At 42.0% G+C, this 12742-nt stretch overlaps 1 protein-coding gene across 2 annotated transcripts in view; it reads right to left on the bottom strand.

The window, feature by feature from the left end:
- LOC117395137 (multiple epidermal growth factor-like domains protein 10) overlaps nt 1–12536 on the bottom strand; it is a 47887-nt gene extending 35351 nt beyond the window's left edge. For both annotated transcript variants that reach the window (XM_059006399.1, XM_059006400.1), the window contains exon 1: nt 12034–12536. The gene's annotated coding sequence lies outside the window, so the exon portion shown is untranslated. The remainder of the gene's footprint in view (nt 1–12033) is intronic.
- Nucleotides 12537–12742: the final 206 nt, after the last annotated feature.

Raw genomic sequence — 12742 nt, 5'->3', positions numbered from 1 at the left:
TGTTTCCCACTGAAGACCTCCCATCTACAATTCTCCCCCATCTTGTCATAACCTTTTTCTCATTCTCACCTCTTTATCTTACGTTATTTATTTTTTACTTATCGTATTCCTTCGAATTTAAGACGCAGCCCAAATTTCCCACCCTCGATTTGAGGAAAAAATAAAACATCAAATAAATACGCATTTACAAAGACACAACCTCAGTTACACATACGCGGCCGTCTGCTATCACACAGAGCATTACAGTTATGTGCTGCTTCTCATTACTCACACCTTTTTTCTCCCAATTTGTGAACTGTGGTATTGCTTGGCATGTCGAAAAATACAGTGATCTGATCTGCATTTCCGATCTGGCCAAGCTGGTACTGTTTGTTACAAACGCTGAACTTGTAAAAGCTTCTCTTCGAATTCCTCAGGAAGCTAATGACTCTTCTTTGAAAATGGCTGCCTGTGTGTCATGGATGATTCGAGATCGGGCACTAACGTTTTGGTTTGTCTTTTCTCGGCAGTCAGTCACGTTGCTGTTTGTGTACAGTCTGGTCTTTTGTTGGTGATTTTAATACATGCATCACTATACTGTATTCGAATTTAAGACGCAGGCTATTTTTGAGAAGCAAAAAAATGTTCAAAAAGTCTTAAATTCGAAGGAATACGGTGTTTCTTTTCTTTTGCTCTTTTCCATTCTTGCCCACGTGTAACGAGCCCCTCACACCTCTGCAATGATCCACTCTGCGTCTGGATAATCAGCACACACCCGCTTCCTCTTAACAAGACCATTAAGAGACCAGTCACACTTTAGCAATGGTGTGTGGAGTCCACACTCCAAAATGACACACGTACTGGCAGTGACTCTCAACCATTCCAACGTCTCAACACATTGAAAAGGACTTCTAGTCTAAACGTTTGTCACTGAATTTTCTTTTAGTATTTCTTTAGCACTAGTAAGTGTTTAATAGTTACAAAATGCAACAAAGGGTTACACAGATATGACCAAAATAATGCCAGTAAATCTAATATGTATCTCTATCACTTTGTAGATCTCACATTTCCCTCTAAGAAAGAGGCACACATTATGTTAAATGTGTATTTGATTTTGAATGGAACTTTTTTCATAGCTGTTTGGGAACTGACACTCTTTATTTATTTATTTATTTATTTATTTATTTATTTATTTGTGATTTTTATACAAAAGTATCACAAAGCACTGTACAGTACATAGCAGAAAAAAAGAACAAACCACAATACATTTGTATAGCGTGTCACACATACAACTACCACAATCAGACCGTTTAAATAACATTTTTAAATAACAGTATACATAATACAAAAGCAACGATTTTAAAGTTACATTAAAACCCACTAAGATAAGAAAGCCATTTTATAAAAGTGCGTTTTTAGTCTTGACTTGAAAACTGTAACGGTCCCAGCTTCCCTGACACACGAAGGCAGAGCATTCCATAATTTAGGAGCTCTACAAGAAAAAGCCCTGCCTCCTCCCGTGTTGCTTTTGATGACCCTAGGAATAACCAGCAGCCCCGCATCCTGTGATCTCAGAGTGCGGTTTGGAAGATACAGGGTCAGTAACTCCTGCAAATAACTAGGTGCTAATCCATTCAGGGCCTTGTAAGTTAACAGCAAAATCTTCAAATCGATTCTATACTGCACAGGGAGCCAGTGTAAAGAGGCCAAAACAGGGGTAATATGTTCACTTTTCCTGGTTTTAGTCAGAATTCTAGCAGCGGTTTTCTGAACAAGCTGCAAGCGGGATACCACACGTTTTGGGACACCAGAAAAAAGTGCATTACAATAATCAATGCTTGATGAAACAAAGGCATGCATTAGTCTCTCGGCATCAGATACAGAAATAATTGGTCTAAGTTTGGCTATATTTCTCAAATGTTAAAAAGATACTTTAGTAACTTCCCTAATATGAGTCTCAAATGAGAGATCAGGATCAAAGATGACCCCCAAACTCTTAATTTCTAGTTTTTGTTGAGAGACTGCAAGGGTCGAACTCATGTAATCCCACTTTTCCTTTTAGTTGGTTCTGTGATCCCACTAGCATAACCTGTTTTATCTGAATTCAACATTAGAAAATTCTGTGACAGAATGTGTGCAAAAAACATTCAGAAATGTTGTCAGTCCTCTAAAACAGAGCTTCCTGTACATAAGACCTGATTCAAAAACACTGTTTACGATGCAATCATGAATAAGAAACCGCTCCGGACTGCTTACAAGCCCCTAAATAAAAATAATTATTTTAAACAACTTTACTGTGTTTTTTGAAATCAGAAACTGTTTCGTGCAAATACTGTAGCTTGAGAACGTAGCTCATAATTTACTAAAACAAACTTTCTGAATGAATTAGGGGCTCGTTTCAAGTAATTAAAAAGGCTAAATGATTTAGCAGACTAAACTGGCGCTAGACAGCCCTGGTTCAAGCTGCAGATAACACACTGTACAAATCAGACTGCAGGAACTCGGCTCTCGACAACCGTCAACTTAAATCAAAACAGCTTTTCTATAAAAAAAAAACAATGAGAGCGAAGCTTCTAGCAGCCTTTTAACGAGCTGGCAGAGCTGAGGGGCTAGAGTTCTCCTTCCCTAAAGCCTGAAACACTTAGCCCTTGATAGGAAACCGTCCCACAGTGCCCCAGCAGAGCCCCCTGTGTGTCTGTACACATCGCAGGCTGTGTGGGGGAGAGGCAATGCACAGGACTACAGAGACCACACGCAGTCACACACTCAAACACTCGAGAACTCAAGGCATGTTTCCCAGGCTTCCATCCTACCCCAGAGCCTCTATCGCTGGGGATTCACATGACAGCTATAGCAGACTGCCGCCTTCCTTATTAGATGTACTAAATCATGTGGTTGGAAATATCTAGGCATGTGACAAACATCAAAATTGTGGGGAAAGTGCTGCAGTGAAAGGGTGCGGATGAGAGGAAAGCAGCCCTGAAGAATGCTATTCTAACTAGTCCTGAAGATCCAGAATCCTCCAGGTTTTATAGGTCTCATGAAATATAAAGGATTAAGACCTGGAAGCAGGTTGAATGGGTTCAATTCAGTAGTTTAGGTTATATGTGGAACAAAGACCAGTAGGGTCAGAATTGTACAGCCCTGATGTAGATGATATAAGTGGGGATTAGCGTTTAATGGGAAATACAATAAATAAAGTGGATGCTTTTGTTTGTGCTTAAATTAAAATTTCCTGCTGGTAAAAACTACATTTACGATGACTGGAAATAACAGATGAAAAAAAGGAGGAAGAGCCAATCCAGGTGGGGATTCCCATTTTTTTCCGGTGAAAATCGGAACAAACAGGGAAATGGCAGCTGGGACAACAGGGAGACAAGCAAGGGGGCAGGTGTCACGTTTCGGGATCGCTTTGTAAGGAAAGGAAGTGCTGAGCTGGCAGCGACCACACAGGACACAGGACGAGGGAAACAAGGAAACAAACAAGAGGACTGAAAGCTGGGGGCTCTGGCACAATCACAAGAGCTGCTAAACAGGGCTGTCGCCAAGCTGGCAGGCAAACCAGACGAACACTAAAACAGAGAAACGTTTACCACAGTAATTGTGCACGGTAAGCCATATTAAAAACCACAGTCTCAAGTGTCTGTTTCAATTATCTGAAAAGTGGAAGATCTTAATACCCTTAATACCCAACGTTCAGTAAACCTGCGCAGTGTTTTTGAAGTTTTCCCATGGTTATACTGTGCATTTACCATAGTTTACCATGGTTTGTAATATGCTTTACATTGCTTATCTGGTCTTTACAGTTCTTACATATGCTTTATCATGCTTTCATTGCAAGGCTTTTACTATGGGAAACTTTTGTAAGGGACATGAATAATACTTCTGGTTTCAAAGTCTTTGAGAGAGGAAAACAAGCAACTGAATAAGTTAGAAAGCTTTTCTTTGATGATTCCACTGTGTCACGAATCCATAGTGTTCAGCTGAATTGGAAAATGTCCTAGAAATGTTTTAAACACGAAGAAAGAAAAATCTGCGATTAAAATCGAGTTTTAGCAGCCTGCGTGTACTAAATACAAACATATTTTCAAAATGCAGTCAATTAGTATCCTTTCCATTTTCAACTGTGCTGGCCCGCCTGCTTCACACTGTTAGTATTGGGATCAGTAGAGTTGAAAGGTCACCACATAAAGGGAGTTCCTTGGAATCAAGAAGTACTCAAAAAGAGCCAGCAACTAGGATTCTACAGGAAATACCTGGTGCAGTCTGATACAAAAATGGGAAAGTTTAAAAAAAAATAAAAAGGTATCTGAAGCTGCTGCTGTACTTGTTGTTGTGAGTCATGCAGTGTCTCATTTCTCTCTCAGAGCCGCACACTCAGGAGTCTCTCCGAGACAAACGCAGGGCTTTGAATAGGAAACATCTTGCATGTCAATTCAGCGCGGCGTTCAAACATCCTTTTCCTCAGTTTTGGTGGCAAACAACAGGAGTAGGAAGCTGAAGCACACCGATACATTAACAACCTCACAGGCACACACACACACATACACAAATACGGATACATTAACAACCTCACAGGCACACACGCACACACACATACAAATACGGATACATTAACAACCTCACAGGCACACACGCACACACACACACACACACACACACACATAAATACGGATACATTAACAACCTCACAGGCACGCACACACACACACAAATACGGATACATTAACAACCTCGCAGGCACACACGCACACACACACACACACAGGGGATACAGGGGGTGTCTGTCTGTCTGTACATCCGTCCAGCTGCATATCACACTTGCATTTTTACATATCTGGAGAACCACTTATCCTACTGTCATGAAACTTGGGTGTTAACATCATTTAGTTATTGAGAATATTAGATTCTGGGTATATAGGGGCGGTGTCTGTCTGTCCTTGCATTTGTCTCTGTGTCACATAAACAGCTGTGAACTCTCCCACTCGATAGTTCATTCCCTATCTCACTTCTCCACATTTAGGAGTATTTTCAGAAGTTTACTGGAATAGTTAAATGGCTGGTTTTCGAATAAATCATACAGAACACACCTTTAAACAAGTCAGAAATTAAATACAGTATTACAAAAATGTAGATCCTATTCAGTGTCCCATGTAAAATTGCCCTGCACACAGCGAAACATATACACAAAGAATTGTTCTAGAGCTCGGAAGCCTGCGGTTATCACCCTCTTCAGAATGCTTGCTTAAACATATTTTATCCCTAAACAGCCCCCGTGCATAACTGCATTACAGGAATGAAAGCGAAGCATATTCCCAGACCACCAGATAAGCACAGCGATTGGCCGCTGATCCAAGAAGTCTCTTCCAAACTAAAGCAGGCGCTGAGAAGTGAAAACACATTCACTGGCATGAGTGGGACATCAACTCTCCAAAGAGCTTCTCCGACAGGAAGAATAAAACAGTTTAGGTTTAGGTTTTGGGCTCCCGAGTGGCGCATCCAGTAAAGGCGCTCCACATGGAGTGCAGGATGCGCTCTATAGTCTGGACGTCTCCAGTTCGAGTCCAGGCTATTCCTTTGCCGACCGTGGACGGGAGCTCCCAGGGGGGGAGGCGCACAATTGGCCAAGCTCCGCCCGGGGGGAGGGAGGGTTAGGTCGGCCAGGGTGTCCTCAGCTCACCGCGCACCACTGACCCCTGTGGTCTGGCCGGGTGCCAGCGGGCTTGCCTGTAAGCTGCCCAGAGCTGCGTTGTCCTCTGACGCTGTAGCTCTTGGGTGGCTGCATGGTGAGTCCGCAGTGTGAAAAAAAGCGGTCAGCTGACGGCACACGCTTCGGAGGACAGCATGTGTTTGTCTTCGCCCTCCCAAGTCCGCGCAGGGGTGGTAGCGGTGAGCTGAGCCTAAAAATAATTGGCCATTCCAAATTGGGGAGAAAATAATAATAATAAAAAAAAATAATTGGCAACAACTACATTTATATAAAAAAAAAAACGCCTTTAGGTTTTACTTTTGTCGTATCTCATTCAAATGCAAATGTTTATGTCCATAGAGATCTTGTAACGGGAGATTTCAGATCAGCTCAGAACTCTGCTTCAATGGATTTTTGTTTTCGATTAATTTATGAAGATGTTCCAACACATCAAAGTACTACATGAAAAACGGCACAGACCCTGAGCAGACCTCTTGGGTTACCTTACTGTACCTAAGGTATGTAGCCCAAGATTAGTGCTTATCAGGGTCTGCGAAACCAGCCATTTAATTGGAAAGCATTTAGTACATTATTTGTTGTGTCCCAGTTTATTTTGCTTACTAAGTACTGTTTAGGGTCCTTATTAAAAAAAATGGGGATCCTAACACGTCAATTCTGCCTGTCTATCTGCCTGTCCACCCGTCTGTCACACACAATAACTGCCTTCATTTTGTACCAGTCCACCAAACCTATATCATGCGCTCCTTGCTTCCTATACACCTTTCAGATTGCACTTGGCTACAATCCGATATTTTTATACAAATATTTGTAACTTTTCAAGCACTGTGTGATTATTACATAATAACGGGATCCCTGGGTGTGGCATCCATAACTATTAAACACCCAGTGCTGGTACATGAAGTCATAAATTCAATGACAAATCACATATTATTCTAATTTAATTGAAACAAATAAAAATAATCCTAGATTTCTTTTTGCTACCCTAGATGAATTAATGAATCCTTCTCCTAATAGTCCTACCCTTGACATTGGCTCCTCTCACAGCTGCAACGGCTGCTTAGATTTCTTTGAAAATATAATACTAGACATCAGAAATGAGATTCCACAGACACCTTCTATTAAGGAGAATTTTACCAACTACACCTATTAAGGCTACTATGGGGGCTTTTTCTTTGATTATCTTACAGAAACTGACAGAGCTAGTTCAACATGTGAGAGCTGCTAGATGCTCTCTTGATCCTATTCCTACAAAACTATTAAAAGATGTTCTTAGTGTTATTAATACCCACATTTTAAACATTATAAATGGTTCACTTTCCTCTGGTACAGTTCCCTCAGCTCTTAAGGTAGCTGTGGTAAAGCCTATGCTTAAGAAACACAATTTGGACTCTAAAGTCCTCAATAACTATAGGCCTATCTCCAACCTAACATTCTTAGATAAGGTTCTAGAGAGAGTTGTTGCAATTCAATTACAAATATTTCTTAATGGTATATTGTTGAAGTTGCAGTCTGGTTTTCGTGCTGCACGCAGCACCGAGGCGGCCCTTGTCAGAGTTGTGAATGATCTACTGATAAGCTCTGACTCGGGCTTTCCATCAGTTTTAATTCTTCTAGATCCAAGTGCTGCCTTTGATACTGTAGACCATTCCATCCTACTGAATCGTCTTGAAAGCACAGTGGGACTGTCTGGCCTTGTCCTATCCTGGTTCAAATCTTATCTTTAAAATTGCTGCTTTTGTATTAGTATGTGTATACTGTTATTTAAATCTGTTATTTAAATGGTCTGACTGTGGCAGTTGTATGTGTGACACGCTATACAAATGTATTGTGGTTTGTTCTTTCTTTCTGTTATGTACTGTACAGTGCTTTGTGATACTTTTGTATAAAAAGCGCTATATAAACGCAATAAATTCATAAAATAAATACATGTTTAGACAGTGAGAAAGACTTCTAGTCAAAACATTTGTCATTGAATGTATTAAGTTTTTTTTTTTTCATATAAAAACTGTGGTATGTGCATTCAATGCAAGTTAATTACACTGACATTTTCACTGTGTGGGTTGGGCTTCACAGGTGTCTAAAACCGTTTGATTTTTGACATTTACAAATTAGGGGTGCGTTAGAGTCCAATTGAGTAAAAGATAATTTGAGCACATTGAAAAATATTTGTTACTGGAATAAAATCTTTGATACGTTACAGAATGCTCTCGTTACAAGCAGGACAGATCTGAGTTACTGGTGTTTCCCTGAGGGGGGTATTTCTCGTTTGTGCCTGCTGTCTGGAGAATTGTTTAGCCAACATACAGAAAATAAAAAAAACCATGCTGCCTGTGTATCCCGGCATGCTGTCTGGGAGCTGAGCTCTACATTGAGTAGCCTTGCTCCTGAATATTCCCTGTGGTGCCTCCCCTCCCTGCAAGTCTTTTCACTCACTGCTGAATAGTTTCCCTGCCCCTTCTCTCCGGGCTGTGCATTGTGCAGGGTACCCTAGGGCTGCCAAGACGTCATATGCTTCAGTCCACAGAGCTCCGAGGATTGGAACAATGTGTTGTTTAAAATGTAAAATGTTTCAGGCTTACAGAATATCTGGGTGGAGCTGTTTTGCTTACTGAGCAGCTCATATGGTTGTGAAATAGACCAGTGTATTCCACTTCTTGTTTAGATTTACTGTGTGTACAAATGTGGTATTCCTTACAGTACATCCAGTGGTGCAGGGAGACAGGTAAATTGGTACACTGCACTTAGAGTTTAGACATGTTTCTGGGAGCTCTATTGAGATGTCTAATGTCTTTATTGACCATGGCGGCTTCTGAACATTTCTGAAGTGAGTTGGTTTTAGAAATAGGGTTTGAAACTGAAACTCTGGCAAAAACCTTTATATAAAAGCACACAGTTGGAACAGCAATTACAGCTCCATGCCTCCAGTGGTCATTTTTAACTCATCTTACTTCAGAAATCAAGCTTTTGAGAGTGAAAAATATATATTTTTGGTGGAATGGTTAGCAAGCCCAGCAAATAATGATCTATGGAGAAACAGCACTGATCGCAGAATGATCGAGCACATGCATAATGGGGCATGGGTGATATAAAGACAACCCTTCAAGTCACTTTACTTTGAGTGAATTGACCTGGCCCCTCAGGGATATCCTAGTAATCTGTGCTCTGAATCCTCCTACCTCACGCCTCCCTCCCCTTGAGAACACACTCTCTGTGCATCACACAGGCTCTGAATCCTCCTACCTCACGCCTCTCTGTCCTTGAGAACGTGCTCTCTGTGCATCACACAGGCTCTGAATCCTCCTACCTCACGCCTCTCTGCCCTTGAGAACGCACTCTCTGTGCATCACACAGGCTCTGAATCCTCCTACCTCACGCCTCCCTGCCCTTGAGAACGTGCTCTCTGTGCATCACACAGGCTCTGAATCCTCCTACCTCACGCTTCTCTGCCCTTGAGAACGCACTCTCTGTGCATCACACAGGCTCTGAATCCTCCTACCTCACGCCTCTCTGCCCTTGAGAACGTGCTTTCTGTGCATCACACAGGCTCTGAATCCTCCTACCTCACGCCTCTCTGCCCTTGAGAATGTGCTCTCTGTGCATCACACAGGCTCTGAATCCTCCTACCTCATGCCTCCCTCCCCTTGAGAACGCACTCTCTGTGCATCACACAGGCTCTGAATCCTCCTACCTCACGCCTCCCTCCCCTTGAGAACACACTCTCTGTGCATCACACAGGCTCTGAATCCTCCTACCTCACGCCTCTCTGTCCTTGAGAACGCACTCTCTGTGCATCACACAGGCTCTGAATCCTCCTACCTCACGCCTCTCTGCCCTTGAGAACGTGCTCTCTGTGCATCACACAGGCTCTGAATCCTCCTACCTCACGCCTCTCTGCCCTTGAGAACGCACTCTCTGTGCATCACACAGGCTCTGAATCCTCCTACCTCACGCCTCTCTGTCCTTGAGAACGCGCTCTCTGTGCATCACACAGGCTCTGAATCCTCCTACCTCACGCCTCTCTGTCCTTGAGAACGTGCTCTCTGTGCATCACACAGGCTCTGAATCCTCCTACCTCACGCCTCTCTGCCCTTGAGAACGCACTCTCTGTGCATCACAGGCTCTGAATCCTCCTACCTCACACCTCTCTGCCCTTGAGAACGCACTCTCTGTGCATCACAGGCTCTGAATCCTCCTACCTCACGCCTCTCTGCCCTTGAGAACGCACTCTCTGTGCATCACAGGCTCTGAATCCTCCTACCTCACGCCTCCCTGCCCTTGAGAACGTGCTCTCTGTGCATCACAATCATCACGTTGCGCTGAGTAATCGAGGCTGCAAGAAAAAGGGACTTTATAATAAGAACGGACTGATGTTATCAAACAGGAAACAACAGCCGCCCACTCCCTTCAACTTCCTGTCCCTTTCCAATATCAAGCTCGTTCTAGAAAGCTCAGCTTGACAGGGAAAGGTAGGGCTAATGAAAAGCTTTAAAAATAATTAACTGATAGATTCTTTCAATTTTCTCACCAATAATTATTAAAAATGTCTAAAGTAAATTCATTAAGATTGGGTCACTTCATATGCATTCTGGAACCAAAAAAGGGTCAAAGGTCAAAATTCAGGGTAATGCATTTTAAGATAATGAACTGCATGTAAGGGTAAGCAATACTGTGCGTTTCGCGGTGAACACTAATATAATAAACTCGCTGGTTTATGCACAGCCTTACGACCCAGCGTGGGTTTGTTTTATTCCCAAACTGTTTATATTTATAACGGAACTAAATCCCACAATGGTCAATCATTAAAGTGTACGTGGTCTGTGCAGCAGCAAAAGCAACAGATGTCATCATTTATTTACTTCACGTTTAATCACTTGCATTTTTTAAAGGTTGTTTAACTTTATGTGCTTGCTTGATTGATTTCTTCTTTGTTTTAATGCAGTTTCAGAGTGCTTTTGCATTGTGTTTATTTCCCAGATACCAAGCAGTAAGCAAGTTAAACTCATTTTTATATCACTCATGTCCCTGCTGCTGTCTCAAGGAATAACATTGTATTTGTAAACGTATTTGTGGGGGTTCGTTTCAAATTCTATGGAAAATATTACAGTGGTTCGACGTCTAGTTTATCCTAATTGATAATCGTTGAACCCAAAAACAACAGATTAATTGATAATTATGCAAACTAGTTAATTCACTAGCAATTCACAGGAAGAGAGGCTAGGCTAATCCCTGCATTATAATTTTAATCTGTCTTTTGAAACCACTTCTTTTAATTTTCAATAGCCTTTGAATTTAATAGAAGTTGAATTGGGACTATTAGTCCTACCTAAGAAAAAGGGTGCTCCCTCCAGTCCAGGGCAGACTTGAAGCATGGAGACTGAACTGCCCCCTCCCTCACCCCCCCCAAGATAAAGGGAGCTCCCTCCAGTTCAGGGCAGGCTTGAGACATGGAGACTGAACTGCTCCCTCACCCCCTAAGAGAAAGGGAGCTCCCTACAGTCCAGGGCAGGCTTGAGGCATGGAGACTGAACTGCTCCCTCACCCCCTAAGAGAAAGGGAGCTCCCTCCAGTCCAGGGCAGGCTTGAGACATGGAGACTGAACTGCTCCCTCACCCCCTAAGAGAAAGGGAGCTCCCTCCAGTCCTGGGCAGGCTTGAGACATGGAGACTGAACTGCTCCCTCACCCCCCTAAGAGAAAGGGTGCCCCCTCCAGTCCAGGGCAGACTTGAAGCATGGAGACTGAACTGCTCCCTCACCCCCCTAAGAGAAAGGTAGCTCCCTCCAGTCCAGGGCAGGTTTGAGGCACAGAGACTGAACTGCTCCCTCACCTATCTTTGTGCTATCATTGTTCTTTTGTGGAGAACTGTGGTATCACTATTGGACTTACCACTGGTAACAGACTACATATTGCCGCTCCAATGTTTATAAAAGTTGTAAATTGACACTGTAATTTTGCAGTTTTACCAGTTACACTCTGTATTCACCCAACTCAGGCCTTCACTATGCTTTGCTTTTACTATGAGTAAACTTTTAAGGGTGAAATGCTGGAAAACTGTCACTTTTAACCCATTAACTAAGAAAAAGTCAGAACACAAGCTGTATTTATGTAAGTTGATACAATATATTTAGACTTCAATTTGGCATCTAACACAATTAGACTAAGTTATTATAACAAGTTAAAGAGAACATTTTAAAATAACAGGTAGATGGCAGTTAAAAATGGTCCACAAAATTACGAAGTAGCCTGTTCTCAGATGAGGACAATGCCATGACCTTTTGTAAAATCGACTGCCTGATTAACTAAAATGTATTAAAGTTAAATTATTTTAAGTAGAAATTACTCTTACCTTCGTCAGACCATCTGTCCCAGTCTGTATTGCGAATATTATGTCCGAAGCTTGAATTTAAACACGACAAGACAATTGAATTAATTTTAAGATGACGTCCTTGCTGTCGAACCAAATAAAAAAAACCTAATTTCCTCACCGGCTTAGAATAAAAAACGAAATACAGGCAGACGTAGCCAAAAAATAAAAAAATAAATAAACAACTCGGAAAAGAACAAGGAGCGATAATATATTTTCTGTCCAAATATATTGACTTTCAGTAACGGTTTTGTTGTTTATTGAGTGAATTTAGCATTTCACTTTTCAACATTTTTTTATTTTTTTATGAAAAAATATGTAGCACAAATTTAGAAAGTCTTGTTTAAAATAAAGACGTGTGAATTCTATCTTGTGGTTGATATTTCGCTATGGAGCGCGTCTCTCTAGCCGCTTGCCGCGATGATGCGCTGTGCTGTAATGCCTCGCACAGAAACCAGCGGCAGGAAGAATGCAGGAACTTCCAAACTCAGGAAGCTTTTACAAGCGAGCTCCTGAAAGCATTGGAAATGAAGCAGTGAGCTGGGGGCACTGGGGTGCTTGGTGGGAGGGTTTGAATGAAAACTATAGGTACTGCTTTATTTAATATTGCATGGGAACTCTTATATATGATGTTTACCATAGCACAGAGCGAAGTGCAGTAAACCGCAGGGAAAGCACGGTAAAGCGTAGG

Source organism: Acipenser ruthenus, chromosome 32 (assembly GCF_902713425.1).
Source record: "Acipenser ruthenus chromosome 32, fAciRut3.2 maternal haplotype, whole genome shotgun sequence".
NCBI lineage: Eukaryota > Metazoa > Chordata > Actinopteri > Acipenseriformes > Acipenseridae > Acipenser > Acipenser ruthenus.
The sequence above is the reverse complement of the archived record's forward strand: the minus strand, read 5'-3'. Positions and strand labels throughout refer to the sequence as shown.